Source organism: Mytilus californianus, unplaced genomic scaffold, assembly GCF_021869535.1.
Source record: "Mytilus californianus isolate M0D057914Y unplaced genomic scaffold, xbMytCali1.0.p SCAF_6, whole genome shotgun sequence".
NCBI classification, from domain to species: domain Eukaryota; kingdom Metazoa; phylum Mollusca; class Bivalvia; order Mytilida; family Mytilidae; genus Mytilus; species Mytilus californianus.
The window spans coordinates 69,016,124-69,036,913 of NW_026262712.1; the positions used below are offsets into that span (position 1 = coordinate 69,016,124).

The 20,790-nt window shown below is 39.4% G+C and overlaps 1 long non-coding RNA gene across 1 annotated transcript; it reads right to left on the bottom strand.

Moving 5' to 3' along the window:
- Window positions 1–11,965: 11,965 nt before the first annotated feature.
- LOC127706483 (uncharacterized) lies at window positions 11,966–18,825 on the bottom strand. Its single transcript, XR_007984479.1, has 2 exons — window positions 18,691–18,825; window positions 11,966–14,576 (listed from the first exon to the last, which is right to left on the bottom strand). It is a non-coding gene; the product is annotated as an uncharacterized LOC127706483 (long non-coding RNA).
- Window positions 18,826–20,790: the final 1,965 nt, after the last annotated feature.

Here is a 20,790-nt window from a genome sequence, read left to right on the forward strand (position 1 = left end):
CTGAGCGTTGGGTCGATCGCCCTTAAGCGTTAGGAGAAACGCTCCCAAGCGCCTGGGGGAAGGTTCAGACGCCTTTCCCAATCGCTAGGGGTATCGACCGTATCCACTACGGCCCCCTTTTTCTTTGCAAGATTAAAGTGTCTACCACATAGGTCTTTACCAGGGCGGCATGGGTATGTGCACTGATGGCATCGAATCGTCTTGGTAGGGCATTGGGGTTGAGGAAAGCGCTCCACCTTACCATACAGACGGCCAGAGTTCCATGCGTCGAAATCACCTCCACTGCTATCGATCGGGCGGATGATTGTTACGCCGCATTTCCAACACATACTTGTCATATCGACTGAGTCCTAATCGTGCTTGCATTCAAGGGGTGGTCGTGAGGGCTTGGGAGCATTCTCAAACTCAAACTCCCGATCCCGTTGATTCTCCAGGAAAAATTCCTGCAAGTGATCCATTTTTTTTTTTATTTTATAACTCATAGAACTCATCTAATTTGCATCGGTATTTCCCTGCTGACTTGGGGCTTGTGAGATCGATGGTTACAAATCTATAGGGTTGGGACCAGCAATGCTTACACAGAGCGTCAAATTGTTCCTTGGTAAGATCGTTGCAATGATCGCGCCGAATATGGTCGAGATTCTTTGCGTCCTGCTGGAAGAGGCAGAGGAAGTTTGCATTTTCTCGGATCGATTGTCGGGGTAGTTTGAAGTAGTTCTGACACAGGTAGAAACAATAGACGTTGTTGTGGCGACCGCGCACGTAGTAGTCTTCACACGTGTTCTGTTTGCTCAGCATCAAGTCGTCAAACACCATGAGGTTTTTGCGGCTGGGATCGAGTTCCCGGGGGTCTGGTACATCGCTCGCTTGCTCGAAGAAAAAAGTGTCGATACCACTCGGGTGTCGTGGTGGTGGTAAGGCGTCGACCACATCGATCAACGAGTAGGGTGACTTGCTCTTGCACTGTAGGAGGTCTCGAATATCTTCCTTAGGGAAGCCTTTTCCAAGCGCTTGCTGCAACAGCTGGTAGATGGGCTGGTGAAGTGATTTTCCGAAGACGTACAATCGATCGTAGTCGAGCCATCCATCGCGCAGGAGTAGGTTGTTCAACAGCGTTGTTTTACCACAGTCCGACTTCCCAATGATCAACCCTCTGATCGACCGCTGCGGAAGGAGGTAGTGATTGCTCCTCTTGGGGGCGTTGGCACTGTAGGAAATGTCTTCGACGTTCATTTATTTAAATAAAATAACGATGATCATCTGCGTAAAATGTCGTAGGAAGACGGACACAGTTAACCCTGGCGAAACAATTACCAGCAACGGGCGACGGAGGAAGTTTGGCAACTGCAAGGTGTGCGGTGCCAAGAAGTCTCAGTTTGTTGCTACAACCGGTGCAGGGTTCATGAACAAGCTAATCAACCGATTACCCATGGAAATGCATCTGCCCGGACACAACTTCACCGGGCCAGGGACTAAACTTAGCAAGCGACTACTCCCCGATGGCACCCCGAAGGCTTGGTCAAAACCCATTAATCGAGTGGACCAGGCTGCATATCACCACGATCTTTGTTATGCCCAGCACAAGGATACAACCGCACGCAACTCCATCTGTGACAAAGCTATGCTAGCCTCGCTTAACACAATTCCCAACCCTACCACACGCGAACGCATGGACCGCAGCATCGTCGGACCCATCATCGGTACCAAAGCTCGATTCGGTCTGGGTGTTAAAAAAAAAAGTTCGCTAGACCGATGATTTAGCTGTGGAGTTGCACAAACCAGTTCGACGTAAGTTTCAAAAACGCCGTGTGTTAGTGGGTGGTGTGGATGAGACCTGGGCGGCCGACCTTGTTGATATGAGTGCCATTTCTAGGGACAACAAGGGAAATAAGTTCATCCTGAGCATCATCGATGTCTTCTCCAAATATGGCTGGTTGATACCGCTCAAAAACAAGAAGGGGGTGACGATGCGGGATGCCTTTCAAGCGGTGTTCAAGGAGCGTGTGCCCAAGAAGCTTTGGACAGACAAAGGCACTGAGTTTTACAACAAGGATGTAAAGCAGCTGCTTCAAAAGCATGATATTGAGCTCTACTCCACCGAGAATAAGGAGAAGTCGAGTGTGGTTGAGCGCTGGAATCGCACCATGAAAGAGAAGATGTTCAAATATTTCTCGGCCAACTCCACGCGCACCTATATCGATGTCCTGGACGATCTTGTTCGCCAGTACAATACCACCAAGCACCGCTCCATCAAGATGACCCCTGTCGCCGCAAGTCACAAGGAGCATGAAAACAAGGTGTATTGGAACCTTTACGGCAGCATACCTCCCATGAAACCACCGCGATTTCGTGCTGGCGACAACGTCCGAATCACAAAGAAGAAAGGTACATTCGAGAAGGGATACACACCCCGCTGGACCGAGGATGTATTCACCATTTCCCTAGTGTTGAACACTCAGCCGCCCACTTATCGCCTCAAGGATTTCAGCGGCGAGGAAATTCAGGGATCCTTCTATGAGCCCGAACTTCAAAAGACTGATCAAAACATCTACCGCATCGAGAAGGTTTTGCGCCGGAGAACCCGGGAAGGGGTGAACGAGCTTTACGTTAAATGGAAGGGGTATCCCACAGAATTCAACTCTTGGGTCAAAGCCACAGATGTGCAATAGACTAGTCAAGTTTTCTTGTCCTAATTCATAGGACAGGAAAACTCTGCTGTGTTACCTTATTATTTCATGAGTTCCGCCTTGATTCTGTCGATGCGCCGGTCCTCCTCAGTCATGGAATCCAATTCGCGCCGACTCCTGTCCGTCATGTGATAAGACTTCACCTTCTGTTCGATGGTGTTGATTTTCTCTTGAACCGCCATGCTTAGATCCACATAGTTCTTTGCATACCATCCTTTGGTCACCGGTTCATGTGCCGCCACCCCCTCTGGAAGATTAACGATCGAGTGTCCCTGCATATCCAGGGCACCACTCATCATACCACCGGCCATAGGCAAACACTTCGCCACATCTTTCTCGAGACCGTTCAGGTGTTTTTTTCCCACGCCTCGAGCTCTTTCGAGATTGCTTCAAGCGCAGCCTCTATGTCATTGATGTCTTTTATACCATCTTTCATTTGTTGGGTTACCCACCGTTTTGTCACAGCATCCGAGCTGTCATTGGGATGTCCTACGCTAGAAATGCGATTGTCAAAATTCTGTAGCAATCGCCGAAGGGATGCACGCTTTCTTGCATGGGATCCAAACTTATCCATTTATTTATAGAGTGAGAAGACTGCGTCCTCCAGCGACATTCCGGCCGCCAGCATCTTCAACACGTACAGGCAAAAATGACCACACACCACATCCCCTCGCTTGTGCAGTTCATCGGTGTTGTATCGGATCTCAGGCTGTAAATAGTCTACCATCTCGTCAGGCGGTGGCAATCCATAAGAGTCAAAGTAATACTTTGTCGGTCCGCGCTTGTACCAGCAAGTCCAATGCGTTCCAGGACCTTCCCAGCTATCGTTATTCAAGATTCCACATTCGATGCGGTGCGGGCTGGATGGTAGGGTATCTCGCATGAACACTCCTCTGAAACTTGGGATTCCTAGGGCGGCCGGATAGTCTCTCCAATTCCTTATTTGACAGGGGCTTGTGGAGGAGGAGGATGTCGTGCATGCGTATGCTGCTCATTTATTTAGGTATGGGCATTCACACCCGTGCAGAAGAGGAGAGATTGGCATCCGCACCCATCAGAGCCTGCTAATTGCAAAGAGTCTCACCTCAGTTGCGGGCGTCAGGGATTCGATAGTGTCCGTGGGCGAGGGTGCTGATGCCGTCGGGTAGGATGTGGCGCTTGGTATCCTTGGCAGAGAGGGCGACCTTGTTGATCTCCTGGGTGTAGATCTGGTGGAGGTGGCTGCGGATAATATTCATGGACTTGTAGACCTCCTGCTGCGTGTCGAGGCATCTCTTGTAGTCGTCGAAGGTGATGTTGCGCTTGATGGTGGTCTTCGCGACTCCTTTGGCTCTCTTGAAGGCGGCGCCGTCATCCATCTTGTAGGCGTACAGCTGCGGCCGGAGTCCCACAAAGTCGGTCATGCTCTTGCCACCGCACTCGTCCTTGAACATGCCGATGATCTTCTTATTTGCACCGACCGGAATTCCGGATGGGTGGTCGGCCGGATAGTTCGACGTGTCGAATTTCCCCTGGACTTGGGGAGCGATATCCTTGTAGAAATCCTCGGTTCGGATCTCGTAGGCCAAGCTGTCGGTGTCGGTGAAAAGCAGCCGGGCGTCGTCGCCATACATCTGCCGCACGAATCCGTAGTGGAAGTCATACATCAGGATCTTCGAAATATCCAGGATGCATGCTCCCAGGTAGACGGGCTTATCGAACTTGAGCTTCGTCTTCTTCATATGGACGGCTGCCAGGTGGTCGGTGAAGACGACCCGACGATCGAAGTTGGGCTTGGCCACGAGCTTCAGCGCCTGCTTCTCGTTGGTGACCAGCCGGACATCGACCCTCTTGCGGATATTTTCCATGGTCTTGTCGAAGACCGAATTATTCATGAGCTTGAAGAAATCTTTCTCGGCGTCGGACTTGGCCACGGCTCTGAGTTCGGTGTTTTTGTCGATGTACGGTTTGAGCCATGGAGATTGGTTGAACCCAATTATGCGGTAGACCTTCTTTAACACCGCCCCCTGGGAGATATAGTACTTGAGGTTACGAATGTGAAGGGTATATTTTTCACGTTTGCCTAGATGAGGCACCAGTTTGCGCACCCCATCGATTTCCATGGTATCCGGCGCCAAAGGGTAGTCGTTATGATCATCGTGGAGGTGATGGGGGTACTCTAGGTCACATTCCACCATAGCTCCATGATCGTCGGGGAAGTTTAAGACGGCCTCAATCTTTTCCGATTCCAGCCATTTGAAACATTCTGTAGGTAGTGGTTGCGTCATGGCCCACCCGTACAAATTATTCGCGTCCAGATAAGTCAGATACTTGGTGGGTTGTGCTGGATCGTAATTGCTCATATACGGATTGTTAGCCTTACCAAGTCGATGGGAAATCATGGCCACACCTCCCCTAGTCGCATTTTCGAACATCAACAGCATATCCGGATCTGAGAGGAGTTCCAGTCGGACCCCAGTAAATTTTAGCGCCGCGTCGTAAGCTAGCCCTGGAGATGTGAAGTAGTGTGCAGGGTCGAGCTTGTAGTGTTTGATGCTCATATCCCTGAAATCTTCGAAAACATCTTCCAATATTGTTACGTCGCTCTCCAGGTAGAGATTGTGATAGTCCTGCATCGTCCGACAGCTGAATTTCTCGAAGACCTGCTGCGCGTGCTCGTACTCCTCATCGCTGATGTGCGTGCCATAGAGTGTGCTGAAAAATTCCTCCTTGGGCGGTAGCTGCGTTTCCTCCAGCTTGGCGGGCCCATCCATATAATCGTAGGGATATACCCCCTTCCTAAGCATCAGTTCGGAGCGGTCGCCAAAGCACTTCTGCGTCGCGTTGAATTTGTCCTTAGTAAGATTCCCTGCCAAGGCTTCGAGAGAGCTGAGCATAAATCGCATGGAGTCAATGAACCTCATCTCAAGGTCTCCCACCTTCTTGGAGAAGCTAATGTACTTCTCGTCGGTGTTGGGGATGCAGGTGATCTCCCCTTCCCCGAATCCTAATTCCTTCACGAAAAGGTTGGCGTCGTACCCACTCAGGTTGTGGAAGACGATGGGCACGTATTTGGGGAGCTGGAAGTCAAGATTGCACTGGTTGTGTGCGGCGCCGCGATACCTACCCGTGAGGTGATCGTGATTCCGTACCTTATCCTCATCCAATGCGCCACCGCAAATGTGGCAGAGTGTGCTCACCGCGAAGCTCTCCTTATTCGTCCATCATCGTCATGGGTTTGTTGTCCCGATAGATTTTAGATCTTCCTTCTCCATGCACTCCATAAATTTCTTGGCCGCATCCTCCCCACAGTAGACGACCGATTCCTTGTAGTCGCCTTGGGCATACTTCACGCGGTAGCAAAAACCTGAAGGTCGATGTAGCTGGTATGCCTTCGTGTAGGCTCGCGATGGGTCGGGTTGGCAGGTATCCATCTTTCCCGTGAAGCACTAGAAATCCGCGTAGATGGTGAATGGAACCCTCATCTGACGCTTATGATGTTGGAAGCCGGTGAAGGATCCTTCTTCCGGCATCTCGATTCTGACCGCATCCTTTTTGCCGCAGTACTCCATATGATCGTCGAGGATGTCCTGCTTAGAAAAGTGGCACAGGCATCTGCGGCAGAAAAAGAGCTCGTGCCCGTGCTCCCTCACTTGCGAGCTCAAGAGTCGTGACAAGATCTTGATCCAGCAGTAATGCTGCTTGCTATCGCTGGTTAGGAAAAGGAGATCTACGTGCTGCGCGCCGGTGTTCTTGGATATCCTTAGGGGATATATCTGGAGGTCCTCTTCCCCATCCTCACCCTTCTTCAGACCATCATAGCCAAAGACGTTGATGTTAAGGTCTGCATTCCGCCTCTCGAATTTATCGATCGCCTTGAGGGATACTGGAAAGTCAATATCATCGAATTTTAGCTCATCCCCCCCACTGCTTGTACTGGCTTACGCGGTGTGTCGACTTCTGATCGACTTCCCCATGATGTAGGGCTGAGAGAATGGCCCAGCGGAAGCACTCCTGATCTTGGTTTTGGATGTTGATGACGGCCTTCTTCTGAGCGAGTGGCTTTGGGAGTGGTATGTGGGAGCTGCCCCTAAGTGGCTTAAATTCGTTCAGGTGGATCTCTAGCTGCTCGATGTGGGCGAAGGTCCATCCACTACCCTCACGCATATACCTTGACATGCTTTCCTTGATCTTCCCTACCATAACCGCAATCTCGAAGTCGAGGTCTGCTGATTCGGTGATGACTGTCAGGGCTGATCTGAAGTAAGGAATGACGTAGGTGTTTCCCCCAGTGGCGGGATTCATTTTAACCAGCTCCACTTTCAGTACTAGCTGTACCTTTAAGCCCTTCTTTCGGGTGAGGGCATCTTCGATTGTCCTGGAGATGGTGCTGCGACTTACCTGCCTTAATGCCAAATATGGGCATGTCCCACCCCCTAATATTATATATGGGCATATACCGCCCCCTTTCCCCCGACCTAATGACGTCACCGGAAGTAAGTATATATATATCATTTTATTCTGGTATCACCTATGTTGAACAGAGGTAAGGAAGATGAATCATGACGGATGCATGTTGACCATATTATGACTCACGTAGAACCATGCCAAAACCATGAGTCATATCGAATGCACATCCGCCATATATGGTCATGATGCGATCCGACCATTTCGATACAACGAGTCATCAGGATGCAAGATCAGGGCATGACGCATGATTTGAAAAATATAAAAAAAAATTGAAATAAAAAAAAAAAAAGTCATAATTTTTTTAAAATAAATAAAAAAAAAAAAATCAAATAAAACAAATCAAAATATTTTGAAAATCGAAAAAAAATCACTGCATACATTGATCAACCTATCTATAAGAATGCCTGAAGCAAAACGATGGATGAATTTTACCTTTACGTATCCAGCAGATTTCTTTTATGCTTTTTGAAAATAATAACGGTGGCGCATTTACGATTCAACTTCACAAAAGTTACATATTTAAAATATAAAATTTTGAATTTTATGGATTTTTGAAGTTTTGAATTTTTGATAATTTAAATTTTCCAATAAGGGAGACATGATGCCCTTGTATAATGAACGTACCAACAATATCGACTTTGTTACTTATACGGATGTCTGACTCGTCAGATCTACACAACAAGACCAAATACGGTCAACGTACATCTGGTGTGACTCATGCTATTGTCATGTGGTGCGTCATGCCCTGAACTTGCATCCTGATGACTCGTAGTATCGAAATGGTCGGATCGCATAATGACCAAAAATGGCGGGCGTGCATTCGGTATGACTCATGAGGGGGGATTGGCATGGTTCTACGTGAGTCCTACTGTTATATTCATATCCAAATATGGTCAACATGCATCCGTCGTGATTCATCTTCCTTACCTCTGTTCAACATAGGTGATATCAGAATAAAATAATATATATACTTAATTCCGGTGACGTCATTAGGTTGGGGGAAAAGGGAGCGGTATATATACATCCAAATATGGTCAAAATGCATCCGTCGTGATTCTTCTTCCTTACTTCCAGTGACGTCATTAGATGCGGGGGGGGGGGGGGGGGGGCGCAACATAAGGGGCGGGACATGCCCATATTTGGCTTTAAGGGGCGGGGCAAAACCATAATTGGGACAACCACAGCAGCACTGGTTGTTGTGGGGGTTAAAAAATCAGAGACAATACTACTCGTTCACCTTTTACCACGCAATCAAAGAAAAATATATATCAAATGAATCTACAGTTCCATACTTGGAAAAAGACCAAATTATTATTATCAGCTTCTTTGACAACATGTTTTTCAATAACTAGAATACTCAGTCAATCCAAGATGCGGGGTTATTAGTCCAGCTTAATGGAAAGTTCTAGTTAACCTGGTCTAAAGGTTCAGTGTGAGCTTTTTACAATATCTGGCGTCTGTTGTTTGTTGTCCGTAGTCGTCCGCCGTCATCATCCATTTACTTTTACAAAATATTTTCCACAAAAATGATCCGCTAATTATGATCTACTTATTAGTTATTGTCATCAGTTGATTGTTTATATTTTGCTGGTTTTTGCAGATAAATTTCTATATTTTGTTAAATAATCTAATTTAAAAGTGTAAACAACATTCCCTGTTATTTTATCAACTTTTCAACAATAAATTATGTGTTGTGTGAAATGGCTTTCCGTACTTTCGGCATCCTGTCAAATAGTTCCTAAAATAACATTTTTTGTAGAATAAACGTATAGACAATGTAAAAACTATGTAAATGATTACCTTTCAAGACAAAAGTATTTAAGTAAATTGATTTTTTCTTGAAAAAGCGGATTTCGTTTTTATTTTTGTTAAAGGCTTGAGAACTATATTATGTATCAATGTATGGTGCGCAACTTTTTTTATGAATTAAATTAAAAAGGTGATATACCCCCAACTTTGGACCTCAATTAAAAAAGTTCCGTAACTTTATCCACCTGGGTCTTTGGGTCCAGGCAACCTTAGGCAATTGCCTATCATTTGTACCTAGTGTGGACAAAAGCTTTGCCGTAGGGACTTTTTTTATGAATTAAAGAAGGGAGGGGGTTGGGTCACCCTACCCCAACTTTGGACCTCAATTAAAAAAGTTCCGTAACTTTACCCACCTGGGTCTTTGGGTCCAGGCAACCTTAGGCAATTGCCTATCATTTGTACCTAGTGTGGACAAAAGCTTTGCCGTAGGGACTTTTTTTATGAATTAAAGAAGGGAGGGGGTTGGGTCACCCTACCCCAACTTTGGACCTCAATTAAAAAAGTTCCGTAACTTTACCCACCTGGGTCTTTGGGTCCAGGCAACCTTAGGCAATTGCCTATCATTTGTACCTAGTGTGGACAAAAGCTTTGCCGTAGGGACTTTTTTATGAATTAAAGAAGGGAGGGGGTTGGGTCACCCTACCCCAACTTTGGACCTCAATTAAAAAAGTTCCGTAACTTTACCCACCTGGGTCTTTGGGTCCAGGCAACCTTAGGCAATTGCCTATCATTTGTACCTAGTGTGGACAAAAGCTTTGCCGTAGGGACTTTTTTATGAATTAAAGAAGGGAGGGGGTTGGGTCACCCTACCCCAACTTTGGACCGTTTCCCCGATTATAATTCCAATGTTAAAATGAAATAGTTTGTATTGTTGTGATTGCATCCTCTTCTTGTTAATTCAAATCAGTGTAAAGAAATTGTTCTTCTGATTTCGGTTTTTCCGTCTGTTTCCCGATTTTTTTTTAAATATGCCTCCTTGAAAAGCTTTGATTTGAAAATTTTGTCTGTTAAAGTAGCTAAAATCTTTATATCCATTCAGATATCGTGTCACGTGTGTCATTGTCACATAAAACACATTTCCTATTGAAATGTAATAAATAAATTGCCAGTTTTCAATCATTCCTAACGAAAACTGTGGATATTTATTAGCTTTTATTTCAACTTATAATTCTGACTGCAAAATTCTGTACTTTACGTTCCAAAATCGGTATTTTGTTTTCTTTTAAAAAGAATATAAGCATGTGGATTTAATTTTATCTGTACACTAGTTAAGTATGGTCTAATTTTTTTATTTATTCACAATTATCATGATTATAAAGACAAACCGTTTCTACTCAAAGGTAATCAAAAAAGGGAGAGGAGAACCTAAAAGGAATTTTGAAAATCCTACAAGAGATGTCCTGTGGTCAAGAACAATTATGTTGTCTTGAATATATAAATAAATAAATAAATAAATAAACAGTTTTCAATTAATAGTCTTTTTGAAAATGTATTGCATTTCGTCTTCCTACTGGAAATGATTGTTATCAGATTTCAAAGAACGTTTCATGTTATTGCAAGTCTTCGGTTTTTAGGCAAGATCAGTTTGGCGCGTATTTCTTATTGTTCGCTGGCTTATTGTTCGCTAGCTTGATACACCTTATTGTTCGCTGGCTTATTGTTCGCTAGCTTGAGTCTGGTGTTTTCAATGCCCCAAAATTACAAAAGTTCTTAATCTTGCTTGAGTAGTTTTTGGGTAATAGGATACCCCTGTATGAGCAATTGCAATAATAACGCTTAGCTCTCGCATATCTGATTAAAACAAATAATTGAACGCAATAGACCAGGGTAAGACTGACACGATTTAGCAATTAAACTACTCAAGTAAAGTTAACAAGTACCGCATATTGCAAACAATCATCTTTCGAGTGTACCAATTTTCCAGTAAGGTTGATATATTTATAGGTATTACCTGGTTTGTCTTATAGTTTTGTCCTTATATTTTCAGAACAAATATATGTACTCAAGCACATTATTATACTGTTGATGTAAGGTGGTTTTGGTTAATTTTTTTGACAAAGTTTTGGTTTTATGATAGTTGTGTGCATGTATATAATGCTTTTAAGAATTTTAACCTCAAACGTCCATGCACCGCCTTAGAATGATAGAGAAACATATGGGTGCATTAAGAATGAAGAACCATACATTTTATATACCTCTATAACAATTAAAAAAAAAAGGCAAACATCACAAACGCTCTATTTGACATACATGTATGTTATGCTCACACTTCTATGATGTTTTCATGAGATGTTAATTTTTTGCCTTCTTGAATTTAAGACTAAACTGAAATTGAAAAAAAAAATAAATTCCTTCAATTTATTTTAAGCTCATAACTATACTTTTTTTTCTTCTGGGCTTTTAAAAAAATTAAGTAATTAATTTTAAGACACCTGCATTTGGTGTCAAAGTTATATAAAATCTTTGTCCAATATCGGTACGCTCTTCTTAAAAAGTAAAATAACAAAAATACCGAACTCCGGGGAAAATTCAAAACGGAAAGTCCGTAATCAAATGCCAAAATCAAAAGCCCAAACCCATCGAATGGATAACAATTATCATATTCCTGACCTGGTACAGGCATTTTCTTATATAGAAAATGGTGGATTAAACCTGGTTTTTATAGCTAGCTAAACCTCTCACGTGTATGTCAGTCGCAAAAAAATCCATTATATGGAAAAGACATATTAATAAGTTAATACATCAAAGGTCCCGTCGTAATCATGACTGAAACCAGTAAGCTATAATAATTTAGGTATACAAAAAAAAAATTGTATTTAAATATTCAAATCTAAATTCCTCAAATATAAAAAAGAAGAAGTGGTATGATTGCCAATGAGACAACTCTCCACAAGAGACCAAATGACACAGAAATTAACAACTATAGGTCACCGTACGGCCTTCAACAATGAGCAAAGCCCATACCGCACAGTCAGCTATAAAAGGCCCCGAAATGACAATGTAAAACAATTTAAACGAGAAAACTAACGGCCTAATTTATGTACAAAAAATGAAAGAAAAACAAATATGTAACACATAAACAAACGACAACCACTGAATTACAGGCTCCTGACTTGAGACAGGCACATACATACAGAATGTGGCGGGGTTAAACATGTTAGCGGGATCCCAACCCTCCCGCTAACCTGGGACAGTGGTGTAACAGTACAACATAAGAACGAACTATGAAAATCAGTTGAAAGAGGCTTAACTCATCAGATGGATAAAAATACAAATACTACAAATACAAGTGGACGTGGCCGGGTACTTATACCTCCAAACAACAAAAAGACATTAAGTACAGATCTGAGAGTACTCGCAGTTACTGACAGCTAGTTCAAAGCCACTAACAACTAATAAAAAAAAATCATGCATCTAAGACTAAATTATCAATCCGTACACATCAAACATCCAATGTTTATCAACTTCATATGTATAGATTAACAGTCATATTGCCATAGGAGGAACACTTAGTGGTTTCCGGAGCGCATCAGTTATCGCCTGCCAGAATATTTCCTCTCCAACTCTCTCTTTGAATCTTAAATATGAAATGGATTGTAACAAAGTTTTGATAGAACTGGTCATGTGATTAGCATCAATAGTTCAAAGCATGATTAAAACACATGCATCTTTTCCATGGTGACGTCTGCGTTCCTGCACACAATCACATTCCCATTGACACCACTCGCTTTCGGCGAAATCATTACTCATTATTATAACGACTTTCCACGACTCTTTCATGTATTTGTCAACATTTTCTGAAATTGGAACACCGACATCAAAATTACGACGATGAATGCAAAGCCTTACACCTTCATGTTCAATTCGTTTAACAAACGTTGCATGGACCCATTCTCTATCTGCATTGCAATAAACAACAAAAGCATGGAATGCAAAGTCTTCACTATTGTCTAATTGTAAAAAACCATCCTTTTGCAAACGATGTAGATGGAATAAGTAAAGATAGTTCCGAATGTTAGTGTGACATTTGTAGACAGAACACATCGAAACTAGTATGAAAAATCCAGAAGTGGATAAAACTAATGCCATTGTCAAAAGTGGATTCCATGGAATACATATTACTTCCGTTGGATTATATTCTTCTAGAAGAGTATCCTGTAGGTTTTCTGGAAACGCACATTTGTACCCTTGTGGATAGTTAGACAGAAACAAAGCGTTGGGTTTTTTTAATCCAATTACGTAACCACATGAGACCACAAGTACACATTAACGAGGATTGTTTGAAAGATCAAACTGAAGCAGTCGTTGTAAAACTTCAGATTTTATTGATGTTTTATTTATCAGTTGAATTTAATGTTTTTTGCAGATTTAAATACTTTAAGTTTATAAAATTATGAAAAGTACCATCAAACCAGTATCGTATAATATTCCCTTGCAAGTTAAGACTTTCCGATGATACCATTTTTGAAAATATGCCAGTTGGAAGTTTATTGAGTCGCATATTCTTAAGGTTTAAAGTCGTTAAATTTGATAAATGTTTGAATAGTAGAACTGACGTATTACTGTCTGAGGCCAAATAGTTATTCCCTAAGTTTAGAACTTCCAAATTTAAAAAAATACTTAAAAATACTATTTCGATCAAAATTATGTATATCAAGCTTTGTATCAAAACGAAAATTATTATCTTCTTATGACAACAGTCTTAGAGATGAAATATTAAAAGCAGTGGATCCAGTTGTTGTGACTTGTTGATTTTTTTCTATATAGAGTTTCTGAAAACTAGGCAAAACAACAAAGATATCATTAATGGATTCAAAACGGTTGGAATTTAATATCAGGATTTCCAAACTAGGTAAACAATAAAAATAGGACGATTCAAGGATAGACAGGGAACTAGAACCTAGATCCAATACCCGTAGATTTGGAGATATGCTTTTACATCCATGTGATTGACAACAAAATTTATCGCACGTACCACAACAGAAATTTTGAAATTCGTCAATATAGTTTTTGCTTAGATCTGCTATTTTAAGTGTACATTGTCCTTGAAGGTTGAACGTGGACAAACTATTTCTAGACATATTTAACAATCATAACTTTTGTAAAGGTGAAAATACTACAAAAGCATTTCCCGAAAAAGACGCTTCGGTTAAATTTGTCTGGCCAAAAAATAAATCTGGCGGTAGTGTTTTCCAATTGTTGTCTTCGAATCTGACTTTGTCAAGGCTGTCCCTTTTGAACTTAAAAAAGGCAGAGCGTACGTCCAAATTATATACTTGTGGTTCCGCTGATATCTCAAAGTTTCTTATCCATTTCAGGTCATAAAATGCATCCCTTGAAAAATGCTCGATCGAATTATCTACTAATGAGATATGACGTATTTCACTTTTTGTTACGTTAAGCATAAAGTTTTTTGACACATTTGTGAATTTGTTTCCTCTAAAGTAAACATTTTTAACGTAATCTGGAAGTCTAGGTATAATAGTCAGATTTGTACAAATGGCTTCCTTTCTTTGGCTACGACATTCACAGTAAGGCTGCAAACACGGTACTGATGACTAACCGACATGTAATAAAATGTATACAAGTATAACCTTGGGAAACATATGCTGCAGTTTGAAGATTACCAACCTGAAATACAAAATATTGTTGTAAAATTAGAATAAAGTACATATTTGGTACATCATTCTCCCAATTTAAGGCTAGTTGATGTAATTAAATTGTGACAAGACGCAATAAGTATGGGGCCTGGTCAGTATACTGTTATTGACACATCAGACTGTGCTCGTTATAGGAATTTTCGATACACATAACAGGGTACATGTACCTCATACATTTTCGTATTATTCGAAATTATCAGTCCAAAAGTGTTCTACAAGGATCAACAGTCCTGCACATTTAAGTTGAAACCTATACTACCAATATATAGATTCTACATAGTCTAATATTTACACCTATGCATATGAACTACAATTTTGTTTTGAATATGTACTTCTTTCTGGTATTTTCCTGGGCCTGAGTTGATTGTATTACAGCTTATATAGTCTTCCCGAATTATTTGCCCTATATCTATGTTTTTTCCTGCCAAGTTATCTAGCATTTATCTCGATGTGTCCCGTGGCTGTCTAAATGTTTGTAATGTTTTGGCACGCTTCGGTGTGATTGTCAGGCTAAATTATGACAGTATATGATTGATTTCTTTGCCAGATTTATTCTATTAGCATGTATCCATTGCTTTGTTCTTCAATTCAGTTGTGGCTTAAAACGGTGCCAAGGGACGTCTTAAACTTTCAGTGAGATGAGAGTATTGTTGCACCGTGTTGAGGGTCTCTCTGTGACGTTGAGACGAAGAACAGCAATAACAGAGATGTTCCTTTTTGTTGATTTGTTTTTGATGTGCATTTACTGAGATTGTGTCATTCTCTTTCTTTTCTGTTATTGAAGAATACATGCATCATGTGATTGAACACACATGTAGTAAATAAGAAAGACACCTAACAAACTTAAGCGTTGAGCTACTGTTGTGAAATAACACAGAATATATAGCTATATATACAACATGCAATTGACTAAATTTGTAGTAAATAAGAAATTAAACCACAGTCTAACACGCAGAAAAAATGAAATGGCCATAATCATTCTTCAAATAGTAATATAAAAGCAATTATTATAAGTATATGACTCGGCTGTAAACGTCTGTTCATTTAGGAAATATATCTAGTTATTATAAGCAATATTCTTTTTTTCAAATGATTTATTTCTTTATTATCTACGATGAAATATTTACTGATTATATTCAAATGATTATGCTCTCAATTAAAGAATTGTGTCAAATCCGTTTGATTTTGCGCCTATAAAACGATGCAATGGTAACATGCGTGTTGCGTGAATTTTCTGTTTCCTTACAAATAATATGTAAACAAAGTATTTTGTAAGGCAAAAGTGTGATGACTTGAAAGGAAATTTACACCAATTCCTTATGCACCGTCGTAGATCACTTTCGCAATTTAACATCAAAGGGGTATATCGGAATGGTCGAAGCTGGTTCGACCGATTCTGATAATGCTGTTCATTTTAGTATGAACTGTTTGGTGATGGCTAAGTCGTTATAAGGATATAGGATCGGTGCAGGACATACATAGATCTGGAAGCACGAAAAAATATACCCATAGAGAGAACTGTTCGTATATTTGACGTCTAGCTGTGCTATCTTTTTATCAGGACACATATTATTGAATGTATAAGAATTTAAATTGGAATTCGATTATTAGCACTAGCTTATCGTAATCATTTCCATGTAAGACGATTCAATGCACGTATATTTCATAAGTGGATGGTGCGTAAACAATAAAAGACAGTGAATGTAAACAAGTCAAATGTCGTACATTTTCGTCCGAATTTTTCACCAAGATATTCATCGAATTTTAAATGTGGAAATATAACTTGCAAACAGTCGATAAGTGTACATATCTTGGACTCGCATTAACAGAACATTTGGACTACCAGATCATGGGTAAACATGTTGCAGCTGCCGTAAACAGAGCTTTAGGACTTTAATCTAAAAAAAAAGCGTTTGGAGGTTTTCCGTTTTGCACATTTTCCAAACTATATACGATTCAACAGTTTGGAGCACTATCAGCTATGGAGCTGCAGTATAGGGAGATAAACACTTTTCCTCTATAAACGCGGTTCAGAATTTAAACCGATTCGCTTTTTATGGGCGTTTATCGATTAACACCAATCACGGCAATATTCGGTGACTCAGGATGGATACCAGCTAACGTAAACAAGTTTGTAGCTTGAACGAACGTAAATGTAACAGCTGGAACTATAGAATCCGTCAACAATTTTTATCAGCAGACATGATGATCCTGTATAATTTGATATAAGAAGATGTGGTATGAGTGCCAATGGGTCAACTCTCCACCCAGGTCACAATTGGTAAAAGTGAACCAAATTTAATAATAGTCAGACAGTCTTTATTTTGATATATTGTGGTGACATTTTTAGACCTGTTGTGAGTCCTTTCATGACCAGGCATAATAGTCAGACAGTCTTTATTTTAATATATTGTGGTGACATGTTGTGAGTCCTTTCATGACCAGGCATTATTGTTTTTTGTTATTTTCTAACCTGACAATGCAAGACCATATGTTTCAGAATGGTAATATTAACGTTTTGCTATGACCTAGTCATTCTCCTCATCTGTTGCCTAATGATCGCGCGTGAAACATGTTAAACATTTAAATCCAAATTAAAATTCAACCATTTAATTTTGATTTCCGAATGAACGCAGTCCACCCATACATCATTCATTACGTTATCCGATGAATGAAGGGCTGCCGTTACTGCAAGTAGAGTTTGAAAAAGATTGGACATTGACCCGCTGTTTTTTTTTTCAATGTGCCAATTTCAGTGCACTGTAATAAGTTAGTGACATTATTCCAAGATACCATTAGAAACCTATAAGACCATTAATTCTGTACTTTGTTACATTGTAGCCTTAACTTATTTTCAATTGTTTTATGAATACCGTTAATAGTTTGAAATAACTGGTATGCTTATGTTCATTTTATTTAAAGAGTATTAAACCAACGGTCAAATCAAACGAGTAAATGCATGGGATCATGGTTTCAATAATCAGTTTGAATGAAAATGTTGAATTGTATTAAATGAAAACTATACGTTATGAATTAAATATGTCTGAAGCGCTTTTCTGGGTCTACCTTCATCGGGAACGATCAAAGCCGAGTATGTGATAGCTAAGGATCTATAAGAACCAAAAGAGTTGCAGAGCTATATGACGGTAAAGTACCCAACAATAGCCAAATCCATCTGAGGCCTTGTCAACTTTGACTGAGGGAGTTGAAACCTATGTTTTTTTTTATAATTTCAAAAATTATAAACCGACAATTTTAGAAGTGCATGTTATATAAGCAGCTTCTCAATTACATTATTGACAACAGTTACAGACGCAAACATCGACTGCGTGATTTGAATAGGAGTTATAAGTACAACAAGGGCGACTTAATGATACATTGTTTCGTCTCTTCTAGGTAAAGGCAACAGTAGTATACCGGTGTTTATAAGTCATAAATCGATTGAGAAAAAAAAATCCGTGTTACAAACTGAAACCAAGGGAAACCCTTCAACTTTCAGAGGAAAACAATGGAACAACAGGATCACTGAAGTGCAACAAAAACAAACACCAAGACACATAAAAACGAACTATTTGATAACAATGCCTAATTCCTGACTTGGTACATGACATTTTAAGAACAAATGGTGGGTTGAGTCTGTTTAATAGCATGCCAAACCTCCCTGATGATATTCAAAACCTAGGTCTGATGATATTTTAAACCAGATGTGAACTACATTATCATAATTGGAAAAGAAAGTAATGGAAACATTATTTACTGCTGTAATCAAGGATTGAATTGTTGAATACAGTACGAGACATTCTTAGAAGATTATGTAATAAAATATTAATTATGTTAATGAGTCATATAATATTAAGCGCATTAAATCTAAGTCAAAACGAGAATTTATATCAAACGAAAAATAGAATGAAAGATTGTATTACATTTTCCAACACAAATGAATTGTCATGAAAAGACAGTTAATTGTCACCAGAAAGAAGTTATAATGTTGAAACATACAATTAAGTGAAACAGTTTTAACAAAAACAGAATTAACAAATAAAAAAATACTATGAAATGTAAGCAAATAAAAAAAAGGAACATACCCGATCATATTTTATTCACAAAGGGTTCGATTCAGTGTCAAACAAACTGTAGATGAAAAACTAATTTCTGAAAAGTATTTGTTACATGAAAATCAATACTAATTGCATATGACATAACAGTACCATATCCTCTATATTTAGTCGTTTATATAACAATAACGCATGTTAAATGGTACTTATTGTTTGAACAAAAATCTTTCCGGTTTCCTTTTTTTATACATATATTTGAGGTTTTTAAAAAATTAAGTTTTTCCGTTGTTAAAATTAAAGTAATTAATAAAAACATGATGTTAATATCTATATATTAGAAGTTGCCAACTGACTCATATCTCATATCGGATGTTATTTATTATTTAGTGATATATTGCGTTAGATTTCACATGAGTTTTTGATTAGATATATGTCAATTAATATCAACCAGGAAAAAGTGTTTTATTCCAACTAACCTTCAGACCGAATCACCACAATGCATGTTACAATTATTTTGTAATACGCTGACTTTTGAACAAGTTATTTACTTTAAACGGTATTTTATGATGCGATGTTTACAAAGGTACGCTTTAGTTTGCTTATAATTGCAGATTGAATACTATTTCAATATGAACATGTCTCGATGTAATGCTTTAATGGATGTAGTCTAATTGGTGTTTTGGTAAAATGTCTTTCTATGAATCAATAGTCTTAAAGGTACGGATGAGTCAAGGGGAGGGGGGGGGGGGGGGGGGTGCGATTCGGACGCATGAGGTTTTGATAGCATTACCAAACTGTCATACAAATGTCAGGTTTTAGTAGCTATAAAACTAGGTTAAACTCAACTCAACTTGGAAAATGCATGTACCAAGACTAGAATACGACATTCTTCCGTTGTTTGATACAATCGTGCGGTTTATTTTGATTTGTCAGGTTTTATGGATTTTTAAGATAAACTAGGAATTCGGTATTTTTGTTAATAATCACAATGATACTTTTTTCTTAAAAACTTAAAACGTCGATGTAATGACAAACGTTCAGTGACAATTGAAATGCAAGAAGGAAATCTTCAATTTTAATAGTTAGTACAAAATGTACATGTTTATCTTATATAATTATGTTGTAGGTATCACGTAACGTAAATGCTTAGAAAAGAGACTTTAACCTACAAAGTTGTTAGTGCCGATATCAGCACTTGATGATTTAAATAGTATAGGAAAGCTGACTCAAGAGTCTATTTTCATGACCTATCTAAGATACATATTATGCAAAATATCTTTCTGTTACACTATATGTTATTGTATTTATACAAATATACATATACATGTTTTTATTTCAAATCCACTTGAAATATGAATATACAGACTTTTAAATATGTTCTAAATAAATGCATTACCAAAGGTTCAATATTCATATCGATTTAATCTTGATATATAAATGAACAATGTAATTTCTTCTAAAACCAAAACAAATTTTATTTGGTTTGTTTTGCACAAATCACAATAACAAGATATTAATCTATCCATCTATATCATCAACTTTTTGCTGAGACATTGGTGACGTTTTGTAAGATGTGAATGGCAGCTGCAATCTAGTAAATATCGAATGAGTTGTGAAATGTATATCCCATATGCAGGTGAAGTTGTCATATTGCTGCTAAGGTGGGAGAAATTTATAATTTCAAAATTAATAATATCTCATTTGTCATAGATTCTGGCACTGAGATGACTGCTTATGTCAAATTCGAGGTGCAAGTCATAAAATGAGACAGATGAAGCCGTGTCTTTTGTTTCTCTTTTTTAAAGTTCTGGTGGATATAATAATACGTGTTTGATGTAAATGAGGAGTATAGACGTCAATAAGACGGCACACAAAGAAACATGTTTATCACATAATCATCACTACTATAATATAGTGCGGTGACAAAATAGGAAAAAATCGAATATTAAAAGAGTTTAATTTCATTTCATAATACACGGCTAAAAATTTGCACAGTCCTAGGAAAATGATTTTACTTGAATTTAGGATTGGTCGTCAAAAAGTCGTATGGTGCAGTTTTTTTTTTATTTTAGCGTTAAGCTAGCAAATTTGACTTCAAATGCAGATCATTAGTGGCACGCAGTTTGGTTT